Source organism: Neovison vison, chromosome 1 (genome assembly GCF_020171115.1).
Source record: "Neovison vison isolate M4711 chromosome 1, ASM_NN_V1, whole genome shotgun sequence".
In the NCBI taxonomy this organism is placed as follows: Eukaryota; Metazoa; Chordata; class Mammalia; order Carnivora; family Mustelidae; genus Neogale; species Neogale vison.
The window spans coordinates 148167997-148191207 of NC_058091.1; the positions used below are offsets into that span (position 1 = coordinate 148167997).

Sequence of the window (23211 nt, forward strand, 5' to 3'; positions counted from 1 at the left end):
GAGGTTTTAGTTTTCCCTATATATTCATCAAAATAACTTGATTTTTACTATCATTATTATTTCTGGATTTTCCTTGATCCTGTTTATATACCTGGAATTGATGATCAAATGGTAAGTCTATGTTTAATCTTTTGCAGAAGTGCCAGACTCTTTTCCAACCTGAATGCTCCATTGTCATTTCCACCAGGAAGGAATGTATGATGGTTCTGATTTACCCATATCCTTGCCAACACTTGTTATTGTATGGCATTTTCATTAAAACTATCCTAATGGGCGTGAAGTGGTATCTCATTGTGGTTTTGATTTGCATCTCCCAAATGACTAATGATGGCAAGCATTTTCTTGTGTGCTTATTGCCAATTTTTACACCTTTCTTAGAGAATCGTCTATTTCTGTCCTTTGCTCATTTTTTTCCTTTGCTCATTTTTAATGGGTTCTTTGTCTCTCCCTTGAGTTGTAAAAGTTCTTAATAAACTCTAGAAGCAAGTCCCTTATCAGATAGTGTTTTGCAAATATTTTCTCCTATTCTTTTGGTTGTCTTTTATTTTCTTGATAGTGTTTTTTGAGGCACAAAGGCTTTTCATTTTGATGAAGCCTGCTTTAGCTGCCCTCTTTTGTGGCTTGTGCCTGTGGTGTCAGATCTAAGAATCATTGCCTAATCTGAGGTCATGATTTTCCCAGTGTTCCCTTCTAAAAGTTTTATGATATTAGACCTTATGTCTTTGACCCATTTTAGTTAATCTGTGTGCATTGTGTGAGGTAAGGGTCTAATTCCATTCTTTTGCACGTGATTATCTAGTTTTCCCAGGACGATTTCTTGAAGAGACTATTCTATCCCCACTGAAGAGTCTTGGCACTTCTTATCAGTTGGCCATAGACCTATGGCTTTATTTCCGGACTCTTGATTCTATCTCATTGATCTCATTGTCTTGATTGTCATGATCTTGTGGTTAGTTTTGAGGGTGGGAAGTGAGTCCTTCTTTTTCTTCTTTTTCAAAATTGTTCTGGATATTCTGGGTCCCTTGAAATTCGTGGAAATTTTAGGATCACCTCATCAGTTTCTATAGAGAAGTCAGCTAGCGTTCTGATCGCGCAGATCAGTTGAGGGAGAAGCGCCATCATAACCATGTGAACATGCAGTCCACGACATGACACGTCTTTATCTATCTTCACCTCTTTCAACAGTGTTCTGTGGTTTTCTGAGTATAAGTTTTGTACTTCTTTTCTTAAATTTATTCCTGAGTATTTTATTCTTCTTGATGCTGTTTTAAGTGGAAGTATTTTTTTTGACCCTTTTTTTCCTTCCCTATGAAACACGATGAGTCTGTCTAAAGATTCCCAGATGTGCATATTAAGTGCTAAGAGATGTCAGGGATGAAATTGCCTAGTATGGCCTCTGTAGACAAAAACAAACAGACAAACAAACCCCACCAACAGAAAAACAAATTGAAATAACCCGCAAGTCTTTGAACTCAGATGGCTGGCTTCAGAGGGCAGAGGGCTCACCATTATACCAGGGAACAGTTTTGGTTAAAGAGTCTCTGTCATTCGATTCATGATGTCATAAAACTCCATTTCTGAATGGATTTAATCTCATTGACTGGAGTATAGTAACCCAAAGTTAAAACAAAAACATGTTGCTGCTCCTGTGATTTGTGTCCACCAGGAGGGCTGCTCTGTATGCACACAATTAAGAAAGCCAACCCAGGAAGAGTGTGAGTAAATTGCTAAAGACTGGGAGTGTGGAGGTGCCTGCCCCGCTGGGTTGGTGAGTAGACTCTGACTGTGGATCGCAGGGTTGTGAGTTTGAGCCCCACACCGGGTGTAGAGATGACTTAAAAATAAAATTTTAATTTAAAAAAAACCCTGAAAGTATAATGGCAGAGTTGAAGTGGAAGGTGAAAATACAACTCAAACCTCTCATTTTTAGGTGAATGGGACTTGAAGATGCTGCTTGGAAGAAACTGTTGGTCCGTGTGTTTTATAGACAAGAGGCAGCCTGTGGGACTCGATCCTTAAATTAGAGCCTGTTTGTCTCGACATGATGGTGTGATATAAGAGAAAAAAAAGAAAGAATATGTTTGCCAATGTTCTTAGCAACATGGACCAGGCAGGTCCTGGAAAGTCATTTGCTTTAGGAGGACTTGGGCCTGTTTTGGTCTGTGAACACTGGAAGGATACGTGGGCTTGGCAGTGAGCCTTGTGATTTCCAATAAAGTTCTCTTCCCTGGTGTGGCAGTGAGCATGACTTTGTCATTGGGAAGACAGGTGTTGGACTCATGTTAGATGGAATTTGTTTAGAGCTAACATATCTCCTCGTAGTCATTTTACGTGTTTTCCAAAACAGAGTGAGCAAACTCTTCTCATTCAGTGGTCATGAAATTATTATTATTTTTAAAAGATTTTATTTATTTATTTGTCAGAGAGAGAGGAGCGAGAGTGAGCACAGGCAGACAGAGAGATAGGCAGAGGCAGAGGGAGAAGCAGGCTTCCCATCGAGCAAGGAGCCCGATGTGGGACTGATCCCAGGACGCTGGGATCATGACCTGAGTTGAAGGCAGCTGCTTAACCAACTGAGCCACCCAGGCGTCCCTGGTCATGAAATTATTAAGAAAGAAATTATTAACTTATTTTTGGTTCAAACTCCCATGGTATGTAAAATAACACTTAATCTCTCACAGAGAGAGGTTCCTGACACAAAACTGACAATGGTGGAGACCACGTCAGGGAATTCACCGATTCTGCTGGAGATCGCAGACACCAGGCTGAGAACCATGTGCATTTCAGAATCTCCTACATGTCACACAACCTAGTTTTAACAACTAAGCTTCACCACCAGCAAACTGTAATTAAAGACAAAGTTGCTGAAGAAGTGTCATGTGTCTAATAGGTCTATGTGAGTCATCAACCTCAACTTTAGGAATTACGAGGCCAAAGCACACCCATGCCTGAAGCCAAAATTCTAGTCAAACCAGTTCCTGGAATTCTCTTACTCTTTTCAGAGGACTCGTGGGTGTGAGTTCCTCAGAGCACAGGTCTGGAACACTAAAATAATGTGTGCGTGTACACACACACACACACACACACACACAATAAGGCACAGGTAGGTCCATAGAGTGGAATGGAATTCTGTCCCCTTCCATCCCTTCTCAACCCTAACTCTATGGTCTCTGCTGAGAAGAAGCCCTTAATCTGTAAAACTTGCCCTTTCCTTTCGAAGAAAGAAGCATGAAAGAGAGAAACAGATGCTAGGCAACATCTGGTCTCTTAAAACTTAATGAATTTTCTGGGTTCTGTGTTTCCCGTTACTGCAATTGCCACTTAGAGGTGGCCCTTTCCAGTTGGAGGTCATAGATACTCCATAAGTAACATTTTATTTAGGATGCTCTGTTGCTTCTGAAGGAGTAACAGATGTAGCAAAGGGAATAGAAAAGTTTCTTAAAGTACATAAGGTTTTAGTACCTCTCATCACCACTGTCCTGGACCCCAGGACAAGCCACGCCAGTGAGACATCTTCAACCTTGTTCACAAAGAAAAAGCCTTTACCTCATTTCTTGAGCTGTGTCCTCGTTTGCTATCAATACCATGTGGATTTGTGGCTTGAGGACCGTGGCTATGAGTTGTGGTTTTCATCTGCATTTGATCCAGAATTTGCTGGAATTTCCTTTTCTAGGTGGCAAGGGCATACAGGGCTGAAGAGCCCAGATAACAGGTCAGATTCCAGAAGGCAGCACTGCTGCGGCATCTCCTTTAGGAGCGGCTGCCTGGAAAGCCAGGCTCTGATGGCAGCCAACAGGAAAGCATCCGAAAGCCTGGGCTCTACTTTGCGGAAAGCAAGCCCTGTGGGGGCTGTGGCGGAGTTCCTTCTGGAAAAAACTACTGGAAAAAGCACGCGGTTGTGTGGCTGTTTGGGGAAGCTGCGGAGTCTTTGAGCCGCCCTGTAAAGAGCAAGGCTGGGGAAGGGTCCCGGTCCTTGCGGAGAGGCAAGGGCCACATCTCTCAGGGGTGATGAGACAAGAAGTGGCGTCCCCAAAGAGGGGAGCCGCCGTAGTCGAGGAGAGGCAAGGGCCACATCTCTCAGGGGTGATGAGACAAGAAGTGGCGTCCCCAAAGAGGGGAGCCGCCGTAGTCGGCAGGATTCGAACCTGCGCGGGGAGACCCCAATGGATTTCTAGTCCATCGCCTTAACCACTCGGCCACGACTACGTGCGAGCCGTCAGCCTCATTAGCATAAGTAGCCTCTTCGAAGGTCCCACTTGCCAGCACAAAGTGCATTTGCTGTTGGTGGCTCTTACTGATGGCCGTCATTCCGGGGAGTGGCCTGCGGTTGTGGCAACGTGGCCCAGTCGCCCTGCCTCCTCCTCCTGGAAGGCCGCCTTCCTCTCATGGCCCCGCTGGGAGGAGATGGAGCAGGAGACCTCCCGGGAGCCCAGCTTCTGATGAGGACCCAGGAGACCCCAACACAGGCTCTAGCATTCGCTGGGGAATTGTGAGGGTAGCCCCGATTTGAACACCTCCAAATGAACATCGATTTTTAAAAAAAGTTTTGGGTTGGGTCAGGGGATTGCACGGAACAAGCCAGCATTAATCCAAGAGCCATTTGAAGCAAATGCCAACTCGGGGGTAAAATCAGTAAGTAAATCAATAAAATGCATTGTCCTGCTATTCATGTATAAGACTTGATTACCTCGCATTGTAGTAAACAAAAACGTTAAATCATAACTCCACAACCCAGAAACCAACTCTAGAAACGTTTTGAAGTATTCCTTCCTTCCTCTCAGTATTTTACTTGTAAAAAGTCTGTCTCATTGAGGTCATGTTTATTCCATACTACTTTGCGGGTGAATATTACACCACAAACAGAACGATTAACAGAATCTTCCCAAATCTCATTTTAGTGTCAGATGAAGCAAAAATACTTAAACATTCACCCATTTTTAATATATTAAACTATCACAATGGGAAATGCGAAGGTTTTTGTTCAATGCATGGTTTTCTTTGTTAAGAATTTTTTTTTTTTTTAATGTTTCCCTAGGAGAGGGCTTCTCAAACTTCAATGGGTATCAGAAGCCCCCGGCAGGCTTCCTATTAAAACAGATTGCAGGGTCTCCCCAAGCCCACCCCCACTCTCCTGGTTCCGACTGTCGGATCTGAACTCCGTCGGAGAATTTGCGTTTCTCAAGGGACCCCAGGTGGTGTAGGCGCTGCTGGTCGGGTACAATACTTTGATAAGCTCAAGGACAATAAAGTTCAAAATAAATTTACTGGGTTAAACATTATAAACCCTTTCTAAGCCTAATGGAAGTCTATAGCAAATGCCATAGAAAACGGACTAGAATACAGTGAGGGGAACAGCATCGTTACCGAACCCTAAAGGAAAACAGATGTGAAAGAGCTTTAACTCTCAGAGGAGTATATCCGGCCTAAATCCTGGGGGTCACATTCCTTTTGTGTGTGAGATTCTGTCTAAATCTACCAGTTTATGCCCTGGGAACATGCTTCCATGCCTAGGATCCAGACAGAGGTCGGTGGTTTTAGGGTTTCTGACATTTCCATAAAACGGGATCGGTCCGAGCGGCACCCTCCTTATCCCAGTCTGGTAAACCAGAGAGTCTCTGACCCCAGAATCATCTCTATAATTTGGCTCGATCTACTGCAACATTTGTGTGTTTTCATTTCCTCTTTGCGCCTCTCTGTGCTGCGGGGCGGAGCGCAGGGCCTTGGAGACCGAGTGCGCTGGGAGCGCCCCTTTCCCCTGCGCGGAACCACCGTGAGGCCCCTCCAGTCCCTGAGGGATCGCAGACCTCCCCGCCGGGGCTTTTGAGGTCAGGACAGAAACTAGGCCCCCGCCTCCCTCTCCGCCCCAGAACGGCTTAATGGTTCTTTTGGAAGAACCAGTCAATGCCACCGAATCGAGTCCTGATTTCGATTTTAGCCCCGAAGTCAACAAGACATTCCACGCCTCCCACGACCCTTTTTTTCCATCCCTCTCCCGCCTGCGTTTGCGAACTTGACGTTGTTCAGGGCTCCCTTTCAGCCCCGCTGGGCTTCCTCAGGATCCCGAGCGCGAAGTGTGACCGTGGTGGCCGAGGGTGGCCGTAGCCAGGGGACCAGCCCCCGCGCCCCGGTCTTCTGTCCCGGAGCCTGTAGTGGCCCCCGCGAAGACCCGGCTGGCTCTTGATGTGCTGGGGGTGGGCTCCTTCGTTCTCCAGGGAGAGACCGCACCTACCATGGGCGACACTCCCCGCGGCCCCCAGTGGTTCACCCCAGCTCTTTACGGTGGCACCAGGCAAGTAGTCGTGGCCGAGTGGTTAAGGCGATGGACTTGAAATCCATTGGGGTCACCCTGCGCAGGTTCGAATCCTGCCGACTACGGTTTTACCAGGAACCGAACCACGTTCCCACAATCCAGATTGTTCCCCAACGCCTATCCTCCACCTGCACCACCTTCTCAAGTGCAAGCGTCACCCTCCGGGGCTCTGAAAGCTGGCACTTCCCTGAACCACTCTCCACGCAGAGCGACATTAGGATTCATGAAAAGTAGTGACGCTAACAGGTAACTTTATGGAACACTTTGTGCCAAGAAGATAGGAGGTAAGCGGGAGCCCCATAATCGTGTATTTCCATTTAACCCACGAAGAAACAGCCCAATGCTGCTCAATGAGACGTACTGGCTGAGGACCGAGGTTCTCCTACTTCCTTAGGAGACACTCTTAATATTGTCAAGTTGTTTGCAGACTCAGGGGTAGATGTGTTACTACCCCAAAATAATAGATAGCAGGTCCTATTTTTTTTTTTCAAGCTCTTACTACACACACCACTCCAAAGACTTTACACGTGTCATTATTTGTAGACCTTTACAACAGATCGATTTTGCAGACTACAAGGTCCACAGAGATCCAGCCATAAATGACTGAGGACTGATTTGAAAGAAAGGGAAGAGCTATTTTGGCCCCAGAGATGGAGAGAAAATGGAATAAAGCTCCATATGCTGGAAAGGAGTGAGATTTTGAAAACTCTACAAATTCTCAATCCACATATTTGTTGTAAAGGATTAATGCTTCAATTCTGCTGCATGGAGACCTCAGAGCTGATTCTTTTGTCCCCACTACCTACCTCCTATAGCACTTTCAGGGGATTAAAGTGTTTCTGAGGACTTCACAAATGATTGGAGGAAACAAAGAGTAGATTAAGATGCTTATGAGTTCTTGTCCAGAAGGAAGAAAGATGGGAGCAAACTTACCAGTGAGGAAGAGAGACGGCAAGAATGGGGCAGTGGGGAAAAGGTGACCACAAACAGAGGAAAACACCGGATATTTCCTTGTAAAGTTATGTGATTTTGAAGATAAAGAAATAATTCCTTAGGGAGCCACTGAAGAAATCACCTTATTCCAAGGGGAAAAATCATACTGAAACAGCATTCTCTAGAATAATATTCAATGGTGTGAGGAAGTGGGAAAAACACCTACAAGATACTTGGGAAACATAATGTAAGTCTAAGACCACATCCAGCTCAGATGTATTTTACGTCAAAGAAGTTGTATTTACCGCAGAAAGTATTAGGCAGCATTTAAAAGGAGTAGATTCACATAGAACTATATGGAGGAATCTAAAAAAGAATTGTGAAAATTTCAGGAGCAGAATGAGATATTTAGCAAAATATCACATGGAATATAAAACTAAATACACAAAAATATTGACATCTGCTTTGCAGAAAGAAATTCCAGTAAAAAGATAAACATTAGATACTTTTTTTATGTTAGATACTTAAAAAAAAAAGATCTTAATTTACTTGAGAGAGAAAGAGAGAATACGAGCGGGGGCTTGAGGGCAGAGGGAGAAGTGGACTGCCCCTAAGGACATGGGGGTCCATCCCAGAACCCTAAGATAATGATTCTTAACTGACTGAGCCACCCAGGCACCCTATGTTAGATAATTTTAAAGTTAACTTTGTGGGTGAGATTAGAGGGAGATCATTATGGAGGTAAAAAAAAATCAATCAATTAAAATTATTGTTTTTACAGGGTAGCAGAGTGGCGCAGCGGAAGCGTGCTGGGCCCATAAAATTATTGTTTTTACAGATACTAATTTCCATCTGGGATCGTCTAAAAATCTGATGGGACATCCTCAAAGACATAATCAAAAAATCTATATATATATATCATTAGAATGAAAGAAATTTCTAAGTGTCGATAGTCTAGGGATATCAATGCCTGTGAACTGATTATTGAATACTATGGAGTTATTTTGGAAACAAATCTGGTACCATTTAATTAAGAGAAGGACAAACATACCACACGATCCAACTTTTCTTTCTGTCTTGTGCTATATATCCCACAAGTCTATGGGAAGATACTCATCTATGTAGTGGTGTTTGCACCTGTGGGATTTTTAATCAACCTCTTTGTTCTAAGAGTTGGTGAGTTGATCAAACTGGGTGGATACACCCACTGAATTACTAAACAGTGAGAAGAAGTTACAAATTAAATGTAAAAACTGTGTGTGCCCCCACTGGACCACTCATATAAAATAATAAGACACATGCAAACAGAACTACATATTTCACAAGAAAACATTCAAAAGGAAGTTAAATAGTCAGGGGTGGGAGGTCAGGGGGAAGTTACATAGTAAACAGAATACTTGCTACTGGAGTTAGAAGGCATAGAATGTGCTATTGTGAAAGGGAAATATCAATCAATCAAATGAAAACAAAAAGCTGTATATGGACCAATAATGGTAACATGCTTTGAACTGGGAAACATAATTATTTCAAATGCCTGCTCTGAATTCCAAAAAACAGATTGCAGCTCTTAACATTATATGGATCCTGTCGATGACCTCCAGCCAGGCTACCAGGAACATCCCTGTGGCTGAGCAGGCTGGGCTTGTTATCTACTGCAGTGAGAAAACACACTAGAGGGGTCTATGGAGAAGGATGTTAGAAAGAACCTATTTCAGGATTCTGTTGGGTGCTTTGGGTGAGGGTCCAAAGCAGCAGGGTTCTAATCTAGATTAGAAACTGTCAGAAAGCAGGAGCAAGTCTGTAACTGAGTATCTCAACTGATCTTGTTTATAAGGAGGTAGACTAGAGTGAAGGTAAAGCCATGATTGGTAAGGAGTAGCAATCATTTGTTTTAGGCAGAGGGAGGTCCGGTATTTTGTGGGTGGCCACAGTGACCCTGGTTTGGCTTAGCTGAGACAAAGTTGTGACGTCACCTGTTGGTCTCACTTTCCCATGGTCTCAGAGGAACCATGTCTGATGTTAATATTCGGTGAGATTATGCCCAGTAGGAGAATAATATGGCATGGCTTGAATGCCAGACCAGCTTCTGGATGCTATAAGTTCCTTTCTTCCCCTTTCTTCCTTCCCCTATGGCAATACTTCTCTTGTATGAAATTCTTGCTTACCTCTTAATTTCAAAATTGAAATTCAACATATTGAAGTTCTTTTGGGATAGGAATGAGGAATATTGATTTTGACCAAGGTCTTTGAGCTCCATCTCACAACAGAATGTGGGTAACGAGGGACATTAAAACAATCTCAAATAGGGCCTTGTGCATGGTGTGAGATGAACAGACTTTGAGAGGATCAAAGATTACTGGCATGATTAATTCTATTTAAGGACAACTCACATACCTGAAATCCCTGTACCAGGCCTGTCCCCTCACCTAGTAGGAGGGCCTATTTAGTTTGCAGAAAATAAAGTAATCTATTCATAGAATGTCCTAGAAAACAGACATTACAAGGGTGTCTTTGTAGATGGCAACACTCTTGATGGGAGAGCATTACAAGACACTGATCACACTTGAAAACTTCATCAGCAATATACAATGAGTGATGGATATCAACAGTGGGCAAACTACATCTCTACTTCCTCTGGACATGTACTCATCTACTTCATTCATGCCTTCCTCCTTCTTAAGTTAGGCTGGGTCTTCTCATGCTTAATCAGAAAAAACAGAAAGGAAAAGAACCTTCACAATCCTTCCCCCCCTCTTCTATAATAATCGGACTAGTCCATATGGCTATGGGTTTTAATCAAGTATAGTGGCCAGTTTTTGGGGTTGAGAAAATATCTGCTGACCATATCTTCTTTAAATGTTCTGGTTTGGGGGGATGCCTGGGTGGCTCAACCAGTAAAGCGTCTGCCTTCAGCTCAGCTCATGATCCCAGGGTCCTGGGATTGAGTCCTGCATTCAGCTCCTTGTTCAGCGAAAGAACCTGCTGCTCCCCCCGCTTGTGCTCTCTTTCTCTCTCTGACAAATAAATAAAATCTTTTAAAAAATTAAAATAAATGTTCTGATTTTGAGTCGGGTACAATTTTCTGATAACAAAATGTGTGCAATAAAGTCAGGGTTTTACCATTGCAGAGTTGAGACATTTTCTGCATTTTTTAAAACATCTTAATTTAATTTTATTTTTTCATGTTCCAATATTCATGGTTTATGCATCACACCCAGTGTCCCATGCAATATATGCCCTCCTTCATACATTTTCTACATTTTTGTCCATAAAAGAAAACATACACATCTTGGACTATAAAAGAGAATAAAGCAAACTTCAATTTCGACCAAATTAAAAGCAATCTCTATACAGGGATGAGGAGTGGAAGAGTAGATTGCACATACTCTGAAAGTCAAAGGAGCATGATGATGTTAGGAGTTAATTGGGCACTTAGGAAATCAGGGCCAGGGTCCCCAACAAGAAAGCAACAAATTCAGGACAGCTAAGACAAAACTGCACTAGCGTCCTGCTTTACAACTAGATGAGACCACTATAGCATTCTGTCTAGCAACCTTTGCAGAGGTGAGTCCTGCAAAACATCCTGAAACTACAATGAACTCTGATACATCAGTCACTATCACAAGTTGAGCAGTTAGTCTCCACGTGTCAGCCCAAAAGACCATCAATCCCTGAGCACTAACTGGACAGGCAGACAGGTGCATGGTCCAAGCCCTGATTGGGACACCTTAGCAGCCAGCCCACAGGGGACCCACACTCAGGGTGCTCAAGATAGTTCTGCAAAACAGCTTATAAAAACCCCTAGATTCAAACCCCCAAATGGCAGCCCTTTCAGGCCCCCTCCCTTTCTGGGAGCTTTGTACTACGGCTGCACTACGGCTGTACTACGGCTGTACTACGGCTCAATACACTGTCCTCCCCTCTTCATCTCCATCTGGTCTACCTCTTCATTCCTTGAAGCACAACCAAGAACAGTGGGCACTAGGGGAACAAAAATCCTGTAACAGTAAGACCCTAACCAGTATTTCCCCAGTGCAGTGCTTGCAAAAACTCCAGAAGCACCCAGTATTCTACAGTTAGTGACACACCGTGTGAGAGAAAACCACAGATCTCTGGTTTTGGACAATGGAGTGTCAGGAACTGTACGCAGCTCATTGATTATGAAGGAGAATCTGGATATGAAAGTTTGACTAAACAGATTACACAAAGGCGCAACAGGAGAAGAAGCCAACAGGGAACAAGCCCAGCGGATGGAGAGAGAATCTGCAGTGGCCACACTTGGAGTTAGTGACGTGTGTCGGCTATAAGGAGAATAACAAGCTCACACACATCTGGAATCATAATGAGACCGTTTGTTTGGAAGGAATCTTCCAGCCCTTAGAGAAATGTCTGCACATTTTCAAGCCAGGAGAAAAACAGACTTACTTCATCTAAAACAAATACTATACTAGAATTTTTTAAAAATTGAAGGCCTATGCAAAATAGTACAGGAGCAAATGAAAAAAGGGAACTTCTATAAATAATGTAATTAGCAAAGAAACAAGAGTCGTTACTCATTTTTCATGACAAAGAGGGATTTATTTTATTTTTTATGAACATATAACGTATTATGTGTTTCAGGGGTACAGGTCTGTGAATCATCGGTCTTACACAATTCACAGCGCTCCCCACAGCACACACCGTCCCCAGTGTCCATCCCCAGCCACCCCAGCCCTCCCACCCTCCTCCCCTCCAACAACCCTCAGTTTGTTTCCTGGGATTAAGAGTCTTTTATAGTTTGTCTCCCTCTCTGGTTTCTTCTTGTTTCATTGTTTGCTCCCCTTCACCTATGACCCTCTGTCTTGCTTCTCAAATTCCTCATATCAGTGAGATCATATGATCATTGTCTTTCTCTGATTGACTGATTTCGCTTCGGATAACACCCTCTAGTTTCATCCATGTCATTGCAAATGGCAAGATTTCATTTTTGATGGCTGCTTAATATTGTATTGTATATATATATGTATATATCACATCTTCGTTATCCATTCAACTGTTGAAGGACACCTGGGCTCCTTCCATAGTTTGGCTATTGTGGACATTGCTGCTACGAACATTGGGGTGCAGGTGTCCCTTCGGATCCCTACACTTATATCTTTAGGGTAAATACCCAGTAGAGAAATTTCTGGGTCATAGGGTAGCTCTATTCTCAACTTTTCAAGGAACGTCCATACTGTTTTCCAGAGTGGCTGCACCAGCTTGCATTCCCACCAATGGTGTGGGAGGGTTCCGAGAAAGAGGGTTGTTTGGTATTCTTTTGGTGACACAATGACCAGATGAACATTGCAATGAAAATATTATTATGGATGCCCCCTAAATTTTTACTTTAAAATATCTTAAATCTATAGATATTTTAAAATGCAAGAATGCATCTCATATGCTGCTGTATGTAGAATCACCCAACTTAAGATTTCCCACATTTGGTTTGTGCGTGTGCAGGTGGAAAGTCTGTCCATATGTTATGTATGTAAACTGGGCTCAGTGACTACAGGGGGCGAGGAGGGGCCAGAAATTATAGCTAGACACCACGATAGAAGAGAAAATTGCTATTCATTGTCTGTATATTCTCCAATACTATTAGAATTACTTATTTCCCATGTCTGAAGTATCTAAAACATTCATTCTAATTTGCACAGAAAATGAATGTCCTATAAATGGATTGTTGCTTTTTATTAGAGTTGATTTTCCAGTCACAGCAGAGTGCGGGCATTTGCTGTTTTCCTCCTGTATTTACTTTTGATGCTTCTTTTCTTTCTTGTAAAATAAACTCCATTAAGCCAGGATAAAATTTATTCCTTCTTCCTCACCCAGACGCAGACCCCTCAGGACTTGCAGAAACTCATAGGAGACACCAGGACAAAATTGACTTTGGTCATTTAGGTGAATGGTTCTTTCCCAGGAAAAAACAAAAATGGGACCAAAATGCAAGGCAGGTTCCACTGAGACTTGAACTCGGATCACTGGATTCAGAGTCCAGAGTGCTAACCATTACACCATGGAACCCCACACCAGGTGGCTGTTGGCATAATCCTCTATGATGAGCTTCAGAGATTCTACTGAAAGCATTTACTTGAATTTATGAGTCAGAATTCTTAGTTCATGTCCACCCATGACAGTCCTTGGATAAGAGCTGGGAGATTTTATTTTATTTTTAGCTTATCTTCTGCCACCTACACAAACCCATAAAGTCCCCCACCCCCAGCTCAGGCACTTAGTGGTCCTAATCCTCTCTTCCTTCCTCATTAAGAAAGAGAGTGAGCACTTGTTATACACAGCATTACTGGACTGAACGTCCTATATTCATTGTATGATTTAATGCTCAAACAGTGGGTGAAGATACAGTTAGTCCCTATAAAAACAGGGGAACAGGCTTGGAAATTTCCTATCTGTGATCTGCAATTCTTCCCAGTTTCAGTCATGTATTTTTTTTCCACGTTATCTAACTATCAGGTATATTGCTTCGAGGAAAACAAACTTTAATGTGTCCCTGTCTGGCACATTCATGGAGGGAAACCCTGGAGAGGGGCTGCGTTACGAGGAAACGAAGCAGGTGCGCCGCGGAGAAAGGCGAACTGCAGCGTGTTGCGGCGGGTTAAGGAGCGTGCGGGAGATGCTGTGTTTCACCATCTAGACCCCTGGTCAGACTCGCCTTCCTCACGAAGAAGGTGTCCAGGGAAGGCTGCCAAACTGTACCCCAAATGTTCTTTACTGCTGCTCCACAGACACTTTTTCTCCTTCTCCCCCCACCCCCGGAGTGCTCTGGCTAAAGAACAGGTTTCTGGGCGCAGCACTGTGTTGCCGGGACTCCCGGGGTGCAGGCTCCCTTCCCAGCGCGTCCCAGGACTGCAGGACGAGTTCTAAGGGCAGCAGTCTGTGCCCCTGCAAAGCCGCGTGGTGCCTACCCACCCGCGCTCAGGACTGGGTTCCTGCGGGATCAGCAACCTGATCTCCGGGTTCCGCACCGCCTGCGCTGGCCATCCAGAGGACGGCGGAAACACAAGTGTCCCCCAAGAACTGGGCGGAACCAGATCACAAAGGCCGCCCACCTCTCTTTCCAGTGGTCTCAGTGATAAAAACAAACAAACAAACAAACAAAACACAAGGAACTTGCAAAAAAACCAAAGTCAAACAAACACCCAAAACCAAAAAAACACAAGGAACTTGCAAAAGTCAACTCCAGGCAAGACACGAATCCCATGCAAAGCCTTTACAGGACCCAGACCTTGTTCCAGAAACTTGATTCTGCTCAACCACACAAGTGCATGTGATCTCCAATGAGGCAAGAAGTTGTTACCTTGTAACTCACGAGAGCAAGTGCAAAAACATTGCCATAAAACATAATTTTAAAGGGACTGCAGAACCAGAGCTTGCAAAATCCCGAGCTGAGACCTTTCTCTCTTACTTCAGGAAATAAGTCATTATCATCTCAGGCTTGGGGATAGCCGGTGTGCCCTGAACAGTCACTTCTTGGTCTGAGGCTACATATGTATATATCTGGAAAGCAGGAATAAGGAACTGGATAACGAGGAAATTATAACTGAAACAAAAAAAAATGGTTTAAACGGAGAAATATATATTTTAAAGTTCTTATTGTAGAAAAAAGTAATTAGGTTAGTGCCTTCTACACAATCATTTAACTAGTTTTACCGAATTTCTAGGGAAGGCTGGGTGCTATCCAAAGTCCTAGACACTGTAAAAGTAAACAAGACAAAGGCATAATCCCTGTCTTCATGGAGATAAGCATCTGCCAGGAAGGAAGCTCCCTAAACACCAACAGGAAACACAGCTCACGCAGCGATAGGTAGGACCGAGTGCTTGTAACTGGCTGTCTAATGGCATGGTAAGATGCAAAGCTAAAAAGCAAATAAAATCAGGACATGTTGGCTTACACAAGAGTGGATAATGCTACTCTGCGGAGAGAAAAATGGAAAATATGAGTTCAGCATATGATCCTGATTATAAAAGGGGGAACAGTGGGACGCCTGGGTGGCTCAAGAGTTAAATGCCTGCCTTCCATCCAGGTCATGATCCCAGGATCCTTGGCCAGGTGTCTGCTTCTCCCTTTGCCTCTCCCCCTGGCTTGTGCTCTCTCTCAAATAAATAAAATCTTTTAAAAAATGGAGTGGTTTATCTTAGACAGAAACAAGACAGTAAAGTGAAAATGGGGAGAGTTGAGTTCCACACCAGACTTAGAGTTAGGGTTCCAACAGCATCCTCGCTTACTCAGTTGTACCGGTTGCTCCAGCACTGGGCTGTGAACGGGGCACACACACCAACAAGGGGACATCCAATGAGCATAAGAGCTTGCAAATGTGCTTCCCTCTTTAATATATTGGTGAGCACTCGTTATCCTGGGGGAAAGAGGTGTTCAGTCCATCTAGAGAAGCTGCTTGGACGAGTCAAAAAGAATTTGTTGGTTCTCATGACCATTAAGAGGCAAACCATTCCAAGGAATTCACAAGGAATTCACGGTGCCCCCAGACTAATGCTTCCCTGCATTTAGGTTCTTCCTTTATACCATGTAGCCTAATCATAACCATTAAATGAAATTCCTCAAGAAAGATCAAAGATAAAGCAGCTAAGGAAACAACCTCTTTAAGTTCAGGCTGCATGACTCACTAAGCTGAACACTGCGCACGCTAGCCGTGCTTGAAGCTGAGATTCAAGTCCAACCGGTTCTGATCTTCTGCCTCCTACCCAGTTAGACAAATCTGGGTCACGCCCTGGGGGTAGAACCAGGCTCATTTTTAAATGGAGAAAGATCTGAAATTCTGCCAACTTCTCTTCAACCTTAATCTTGAGTTTCTGACGAGAACAATTGTTTTTTAATTACATTGTCCTCATTCTTTTTGGGGAAGGAAACATGCAGAAGTGTTTCTAAGTAACAATACTTCTCTTTAAGTCTCAATAGATCTGTTACAGCTTGTGTAAGTAACACATTTTTGTCTAGGGGTTTTCTTGTGGTAATTGTCCAACACCTAGTAGCTCCAAATCAAAGCTCTTACATAAACCATGCTTTATCCAGAATTTCTTGCTTCTGGAAGACTAAGAAATGGAGAAAAAAATTCCAGATAATGACAGAAGTAAAAAGATAACACAGAAAAAAACACAACCATAGTGACATTTTCACACAATATACCTCTCTGAAAAACTAATAGGAAACATGAATGGAAAAATAGCCATAAGACAAAATAATGCCATCCATAGACACACAGAGAGAACAGTGCACATACCAACTTCTGGACTCAAACCTTTTGCAGACACAGATGAAGTGATCTCTAATTTGACATTTTACTAGGCCACGAGGCAAGGCTCCAAAAACGTAACGGAGTTGGATACATGCTATTATTTCACAGCAATAAAATTATGCCAGAAATCAAAACACGAAAATGAAAATCTTTTTTTACAAAATAAATAAATACGCTTCTAAATAATTTATGGTTCAAGGAGAGGTCGCAATTGAAATTAAGAACTGTTTTTGAAATAAATGAGAAAAATAGTACATATCAGAACTATACCCGTACTGTGCAGCTAGAAGTGTACTTAGAGGGACACCCTTATGTACATATATATTAATAAAATAAATGCCAAAGAGTAATGATCTAAACATTCATTACATGAAATTAGGAATTAACCACATTTTGTTTAGCCACCCATCCGTGGATGGACATTTGGGTTGTTTCTACTTTTTGGCTGTTGTGAATAATGCTGCTATCAACAGGAATGCACAAATAAATACCTGTTTGAGGAGTGCCTGGGTCGCTCAGTTGTTGGGCATCTGCCTTTAGCCCACTCCTCCTGCTTGTGTTCCTTGTCTCACTGTATTTCTCTGTCAAATAAATAAATAAAATCTTAAAACCCCAAACCCCAAATATCTGTTTGAAATAATGCTTTTAATTCTTTTGGGGATATACACAGAAGTGAAATTGTTCGGTCTTATGGCAATTAGATTTTTAATTTTTTCCAGCCTCATTGACATATAATTGACATCTAGCATTGTGTGAGTTTAAGGTATTACCACAGTAAGTTTAGTTACCATATCCATATCACATAGTTTCAATTTTGTGTGTGTGCATGGTCTATTTCAGAAATGCAATGTGATTTAACATTCAAAACTCAATCATAAAAATACAGCTTTTTAATGTATAACATTAATAAGTAAAAGAATAATTATGTGATAATCAAAATACGCATATAGAAAATATTTGGTAAAATACAGTTTCCAAGGGCGTCTGGGTGGGTCAGCGAGTTAAGCATCCACTTCTGGCTCAGGTCATCCTGGGATCAAGCCCAGCAGGGAGCTGCTCAGCTCCCAAGTTTTATCCAGAATTTCTTGCTTCTGGAAGACTAAGAAATGGAGAAAAAAATTCCAGGTAGTGACAGAAGTAAGAAGAGACACAGATAAAACCACAACCATAGTGGGACATTTTCCCCCAACATACCTCTCTGAGAAACTAATAGTAAAAACTAAATTTACATTTATGTAAATGGAAAAATAGCCGTAAGACAAAATCATGCCAACCACAGACACACAGAGAGAGCTTGCTTCTCCTTCTCCTCTCTGCTCATGCTCTATGTTTCTCTCTCTCTCAAATAAAAAAATGAAATTTTCTATTCATATTTTTAACTTAAAAAGACTTCTGTTTTCTAGGTACTTACCCAAAGGATACAAAAATAGTGATTCCAGGGGGCACATGCACACCAATGTTTACAGCAGCAATGTTTACAATAGCCAACTAGGGAAAGAGCCCAGATGTCCACTGAAGGATGTGTGGCTAAAGATTAAGTACAGGCATATAATGGAATATTACTCAGCCATCAAAAAGAACAAAATCTTGCCATTTACAACACCGTGGATGAAACTGGAGGGTATTATGCTAAGTGAAATAAGTCAGTCAGAGAAAGACAAATACCATATAATCTCATTCCTTTGTGGAATTCAAGAAACAAAACAGATGATATAGGGGAAGGGAAGGAAAAATAAGAGGAAAACAGAGAGGGAGACAAACCATAAGAGACTCTTAACTCTAGGAAACAAACATGTTTGCTGGTGGGGGGGGCAGGGGAGATGGGGTAACGGGATGGGCCCTAAGAAGGACATGAAAAATAATGAGAACTGGGTGTTACACGCACTTGATGAATCACTGGACTAATAAAACGCTACATGTTAATTTAATTGAATTTAAATAAAAAATTAAAACAGAAAAACTTGTTTTTAATAGTTACAGATTCATAGCAAGTTGCAAAAATAGTGCAGAGTGGTTTCATGTAGCCTTCACGCACTTCCCTGGTGGGTTACTTCTTACATAACCAGAGCACAATATCAAAAGCAGGAAATTAATGTTGGCTCAGTGTTCGTGTATAATTCTATGTCAAGTGAAAGAAGCTAATCCCCAAAGGTCACCTACTATGCAGGCTCATGTAACCAGTAACAGAACACCACGGCAACAGTCTCCCACCGCCTCCCCTTAGGGTCATGCCCACACCCTCTGCCCACCATCCCTAAACGCCTGGCAACTGCTCATTTGTTCCAATCTCTATAATTGCGTCATTCTGATAAGCTCATGTAATTAGAATATACAGTATGTGACCCACGAGATTGACTTCCTCCTCTCAGCATTAGTGCCCTTGATGTGCTTCCAAACTGTTGATTCATCCTCAGTGTCCTCCTCTTTCGTGCTGACTAGAGCTCCCGAAGACACGCTGCTGGCTGTGTCCTCACTCACCTGCTGAAGGACATTTGGGCTGTGTTCAGTCTGGGCTATTACAAGTAAGGCTGCTAAGAACGATCATATCCAGGCTTTTGCATAAGCGTAAGTTTGCATTTTGCTGGAAATGAAGAGTGCAGCCCATGAATCATACAGTATTTTCATGTTTTATTTTGTAATAAATGGCCAAACTATTTTCCAGAAAGGCTGTACCATTTTCCATTTCCACCCATAAAACGATTGTATTCAATTTCAAGAACAGTCTCAAAAAAGGTCAGACTGTAGGGACAGGAAACATAGGTGCCCACCAGCAGTTGCTCCTGGGGTTGGGAAGTGGCTATGAAGGGTAACACAGGTTTAGGACTGACGAAACGTTCTTGTCCTGATTAAGGCAGGCGGTTACACAAAAATATGCATCTTCTTTCAAAAAGTCAATTTTACTGTACTATTATCTTCTAAATTAAAATAAAAATAGCTTTCATTTTGTGGCAGAAATACCCTCTACAATTTATCTGAGGGACATTTTCACCAAATTGTCCATTTTGGAAATAGCTTCCTTAGAGCGGAGTTTTGGGGAGAGAAAACTCAGAGACATCCTTAAATTCTGCACAACGCTGGGCGCAGCTCTATTCCTTCTTGAGAGCAGGATTGTACTCACTCCGTTTTTTTCTGGGAAACACAGGGGAGTCCAGACACAAGCCCCCTCCCCCTATACCGCTGTGACAGGATCAGGTTGCGGGGAGAGCTAAAGGGGTCCTTCAAGTTGCGGGGAGAGCTAAAGGGGTCCTCGAGACAAACTAGGTAAAAGCTCAGACGACGTAGTCGGCAGGATTCGAACCTGCGCGGGGAGACCCCAATGGATTTCTAGTCCATCGCCTTAACCACTCGGCCACGACTACTGGTGCCCACTGGGGTTCCCAGAAGTGACTACTGGTGCACACTGGGGCTCCCAGAAGTACAGAAGGAAATGTAGGCGAGTTAGCGGCAAGATTCTGGGGCGGACAAAAGTGTGTTCAGTGAGACGGACAAAGACCCGCTGACTCAACGAAACCCTGGGGAGGAGGTCGAACGCCCCCCGTTGGCCCCCGACGTTTAGGAGCAAGAGGACGAGGGTGCTCCCTACAAGCAGCTTCGTTTCCAACGAAGTTGAAGTCGATTCATAAACTACCGCCTGCTTCCCTTGCGGGGAACCTGGGAGAGTGTTGGTGCTGGAGTCTCCGAAACTGGGAGCAAATTTACTCGGCCCGAGGGGCGGGGGGCGGGGTTAGGTAAGCACAGTTTTAGGCCTGGAAGGGAGCAACCTTCTTCCAGAACTCGAAGGCGGGGTGCTCTGGATGACACTCCGAGAGAGATAGAGAGATACGTTGCAGGGAAGGAGGGAAGGAGATACTCTCGCTGATTTGTGTCCCCGGTGCAGAGAGAGAGACAATTTGCTGAGAAACGCTCTGGGTCCCCTCCCTTCTTGGTGTCCCCAAGCTCCAAGGCTCACACCCCGAATATTCATCTCATTGCATTTGGAAAAGTGCTTGCCAAACATCAACGCGTTTTCGCTTTCCATATGGGTTAGAAGGAACCTGTAGGTATAGATGGTCCAGAAGTTTCATTTCCCCTGATTTCTTAGCTGCTTCCTGAAAAAAATGGATTACCTGGTTTGGGTTTGTTTTGTTTTTGTCAATGCAAGAGCCCATTTTCTTTCAATTGTCACCAACACAGCACGTTTCCTGTTCTCCTTTTTACATTTGTAACTCAGCTTCCTCCGGCAGAATTTCCAGAGGCTCTACGGGATCCGGAACCACTCAGAACAAAATGGTTGAGTGTGGATGCTGGAGAACATTTCATGCCCAGCAAAGTGTCAACGGGCAAGAGGTGAGAGCTGATGGATATGATGTCTCTTGAGGAAATAGAGGTAACTGCTTGGATTTAATACATTATATTTAGCCAGAAATAACAAAGTGTCCTTTAAATAGAGCTCTATTCAATTCAGATATCACTGGGAATGGGGAGGGAGGGGCTAGATCTCATTAAAGATAAAGTATTTTCCTTTTATTTAGGTAGGAAAAGATAAATCACACCATCACTTATGAAGAGAAGGAATGTGTTTATGGAAAGTAAGGATGTCTCACTGGGAATCTTTGGAAAATTCCCCACTCTTTGCTTTAAAAATTGTTTTAAATCTTTATTTTTCTGCCTCTCTCCATTGGAATATTGGGGGCAGACATTTGTCTTGAGCTTTCCTAAAACATTTTTTAAGTTGCAACTTTTTGATATTAACATAATAACCGCATAAGAGTTCTTTATCAAAGTATGCATGCAAAATAATTCTTAAGGTCTAATTAAATGTCAGGAGGTTAGAGATGCAGAGAAGACTCCAGGAATTCTGCAAACCTCTAACTGGCATCCACTAGTCAGGAAACAAACTCAAGAGCCCTGTAATTGTGAAGGACACTGAGAAAGACAGTTGATCAGCAAGGGCTATTGAGGAACACTCAACATCAAAGTCCTGGCGTCCACAAGTGGAGAATTCATTTTTCTTGTGCCGAATGAAATAGATGTTTCTCCTTCATGACTAGAAGAATCTTGGGTAATGAGAACTGTCTCCTACTGGGATGAACGGGGGTGGAGAAAACAACCCACACTCCTACCTCCCGGAAGCTAGCAACAGCAGCACTTGGGTGTATCTTCTTTTTCTCTCCTCCCCCTTGCCCCCATATTTTGAATGCAAAAAAGGGGGGGATGGTTGAAGTCACACAAAACATAAATTGTGCCAATATCGTCCAGACAAAAACCATCAGGAATACAGAAGAGGTTGATGGGTGCATCTCAGTAAGAGAGTTTAATCTTGTGTTAGGTGATTTGGGGGGTTTAAAGAATCAGGGCTTCTCTGGACCGGATGCTGTGTGGAAGGAGGGAATCATTCTAGGATTGGATAGCTTAATAAATCCTATCCTGAAGGAAAGAAGACCAGAGCAGTGCTAAAACTAGGATTGATCAAGAAGCTGTCATCCCTCATATTGGACAAGATGAGGAGACGCTGGGTCATTTTTGTGGCTTGACAATACTGGTGTCTCTGGGTCTGTTCTGTTTCACGTTTGTGTTTGTGTTCAGACAGGATGGCAGTGTGATCTTATTTCCATCTTAATCCATAGATGGTCACTGAAGGGCCTGGCCTGACAACTGCGGTCTGTGAAATTGCTTATGTTAAACAAAAGAACATCAAGGTCTTGCTGAGAATACCAGGTGAGCCCCCATGTGGCGGAAGCTGCTTTTCTCTGTCTCAATTTTGTATTTTACTAATTTAATTGCGTATGATTATATCACCAACACTTTTTTTCCCCTAGCACTTCTCAAATGTCATTTTAGTGGCTTTCTAACGTTCCCTTACTCAGATAAAGTCGGAATCAAGCAAATAGTTCCCCCTGCTGGACTTCTATGTTATTTGTGCTCTGCTCTTCTTACCCTTTTTAAAATACTATAACTGCTTTGTGCACAAAACGCTTTTCTGTAGTTAGGATTAATTCCGTAAGACAGTGTTTTGCAAAATGAATTACAGATTTGACTGTTCTCAAGCTCCAGATGAGCTGGAATACCCGTGTGTGTGAGGTGCTAAGGTTGCAGGAACAAAGAACTTCTTGTGAGAATGTGGAGAAGGAAATATTATTCCTGTCCCCTTGAGGAAGACAGAAGGCGGTGACATTTAATTGCAAACGAGAGAGTTTTGCGGACAACGGCTTGAGGAAACATTTCCCTTGTAAACTGAACATTTGACGGATCTCCTTGTGTTCCCTCAGAGGGACTTGTGTTTTCAGCCCTTCAAAGGAAGCCGGCTGGGCCCGGCACCCTCCCTCCGCTCCGAAGCGCGGGCTCGCTAAGCCCAGAAGCAACCCTATTTACAAAACGGCTCAACTTTGCCTGGTACTTACCGTTTCTACTTGTCCTTTCCGCTCCGTGAGAGACATAAGGTCGCTGGGTCCGGCTCTGGAAAATTCGTTCTCTGGGATGTCCTTGGGGCGCGGGGCGGGGGGCCCGAGGTCGGGGCGGAGCAACCCCGATGAACGCCAACGAACGAGTCCCAGCTGCGAATCCCCCGGTGACAGTAACGCAGGTGAGCGCCTTCGGGCCGGCTCCTCTCCCACCAACTTCTGCAAGTCCGGGCTGCCCGAGGCGCCGCTGGGTTCCAGCCCGCCTTTCTGGGGTTCCCTGGACTTAGAACTGAACCCACAT

At 43.3% G+C, this 23211-nt stretch overlaps 4 non-coding genes across 4 annotated transcripts; 1 reads left to right on the forward strand and 3 right to left on the reverse strand.

Moving 5' to 3' along the window:
* Positions 1-4124: 4124 nt before the first annotated feature.
* On the reverse strand, positions 4125-4206 carry TRNAS-AGA. Its single transcript has one exon. It is a non-coding gene; the product is annotated as a tRNA-Ser (tRNA).
* A 2087-nt stretch (positions 4207-6293) lies between these two features.
* On the forward strand, positions 6294-6375 carry TRNAS-UGA. Its single transcript has one exon. It is a non-coding gene; the product is annotated as a tRNA-Ser (tRNA).
* A 6838-nt stretch (positions 6376-13213) lies between these two features.
* On the reverse strand, positions 13214-13285 carry TRNAQ-CUG. The gene has a single exon. It is a non-coding gene; the product is annotated as a tRNA-Gln (tRNA).
* Positions 13286-19807: 6522 nt separating this feature from the next.
* Positions 19808-19889, reverse strand: TRNAS-AGA. The gene has a single exon. It is a non-coding gene; the product is annotated as a tRNA-Ser (tRNA).
* Between the last annotated feature and the right edge of the window lie 3322 nt (positions 19890-23211).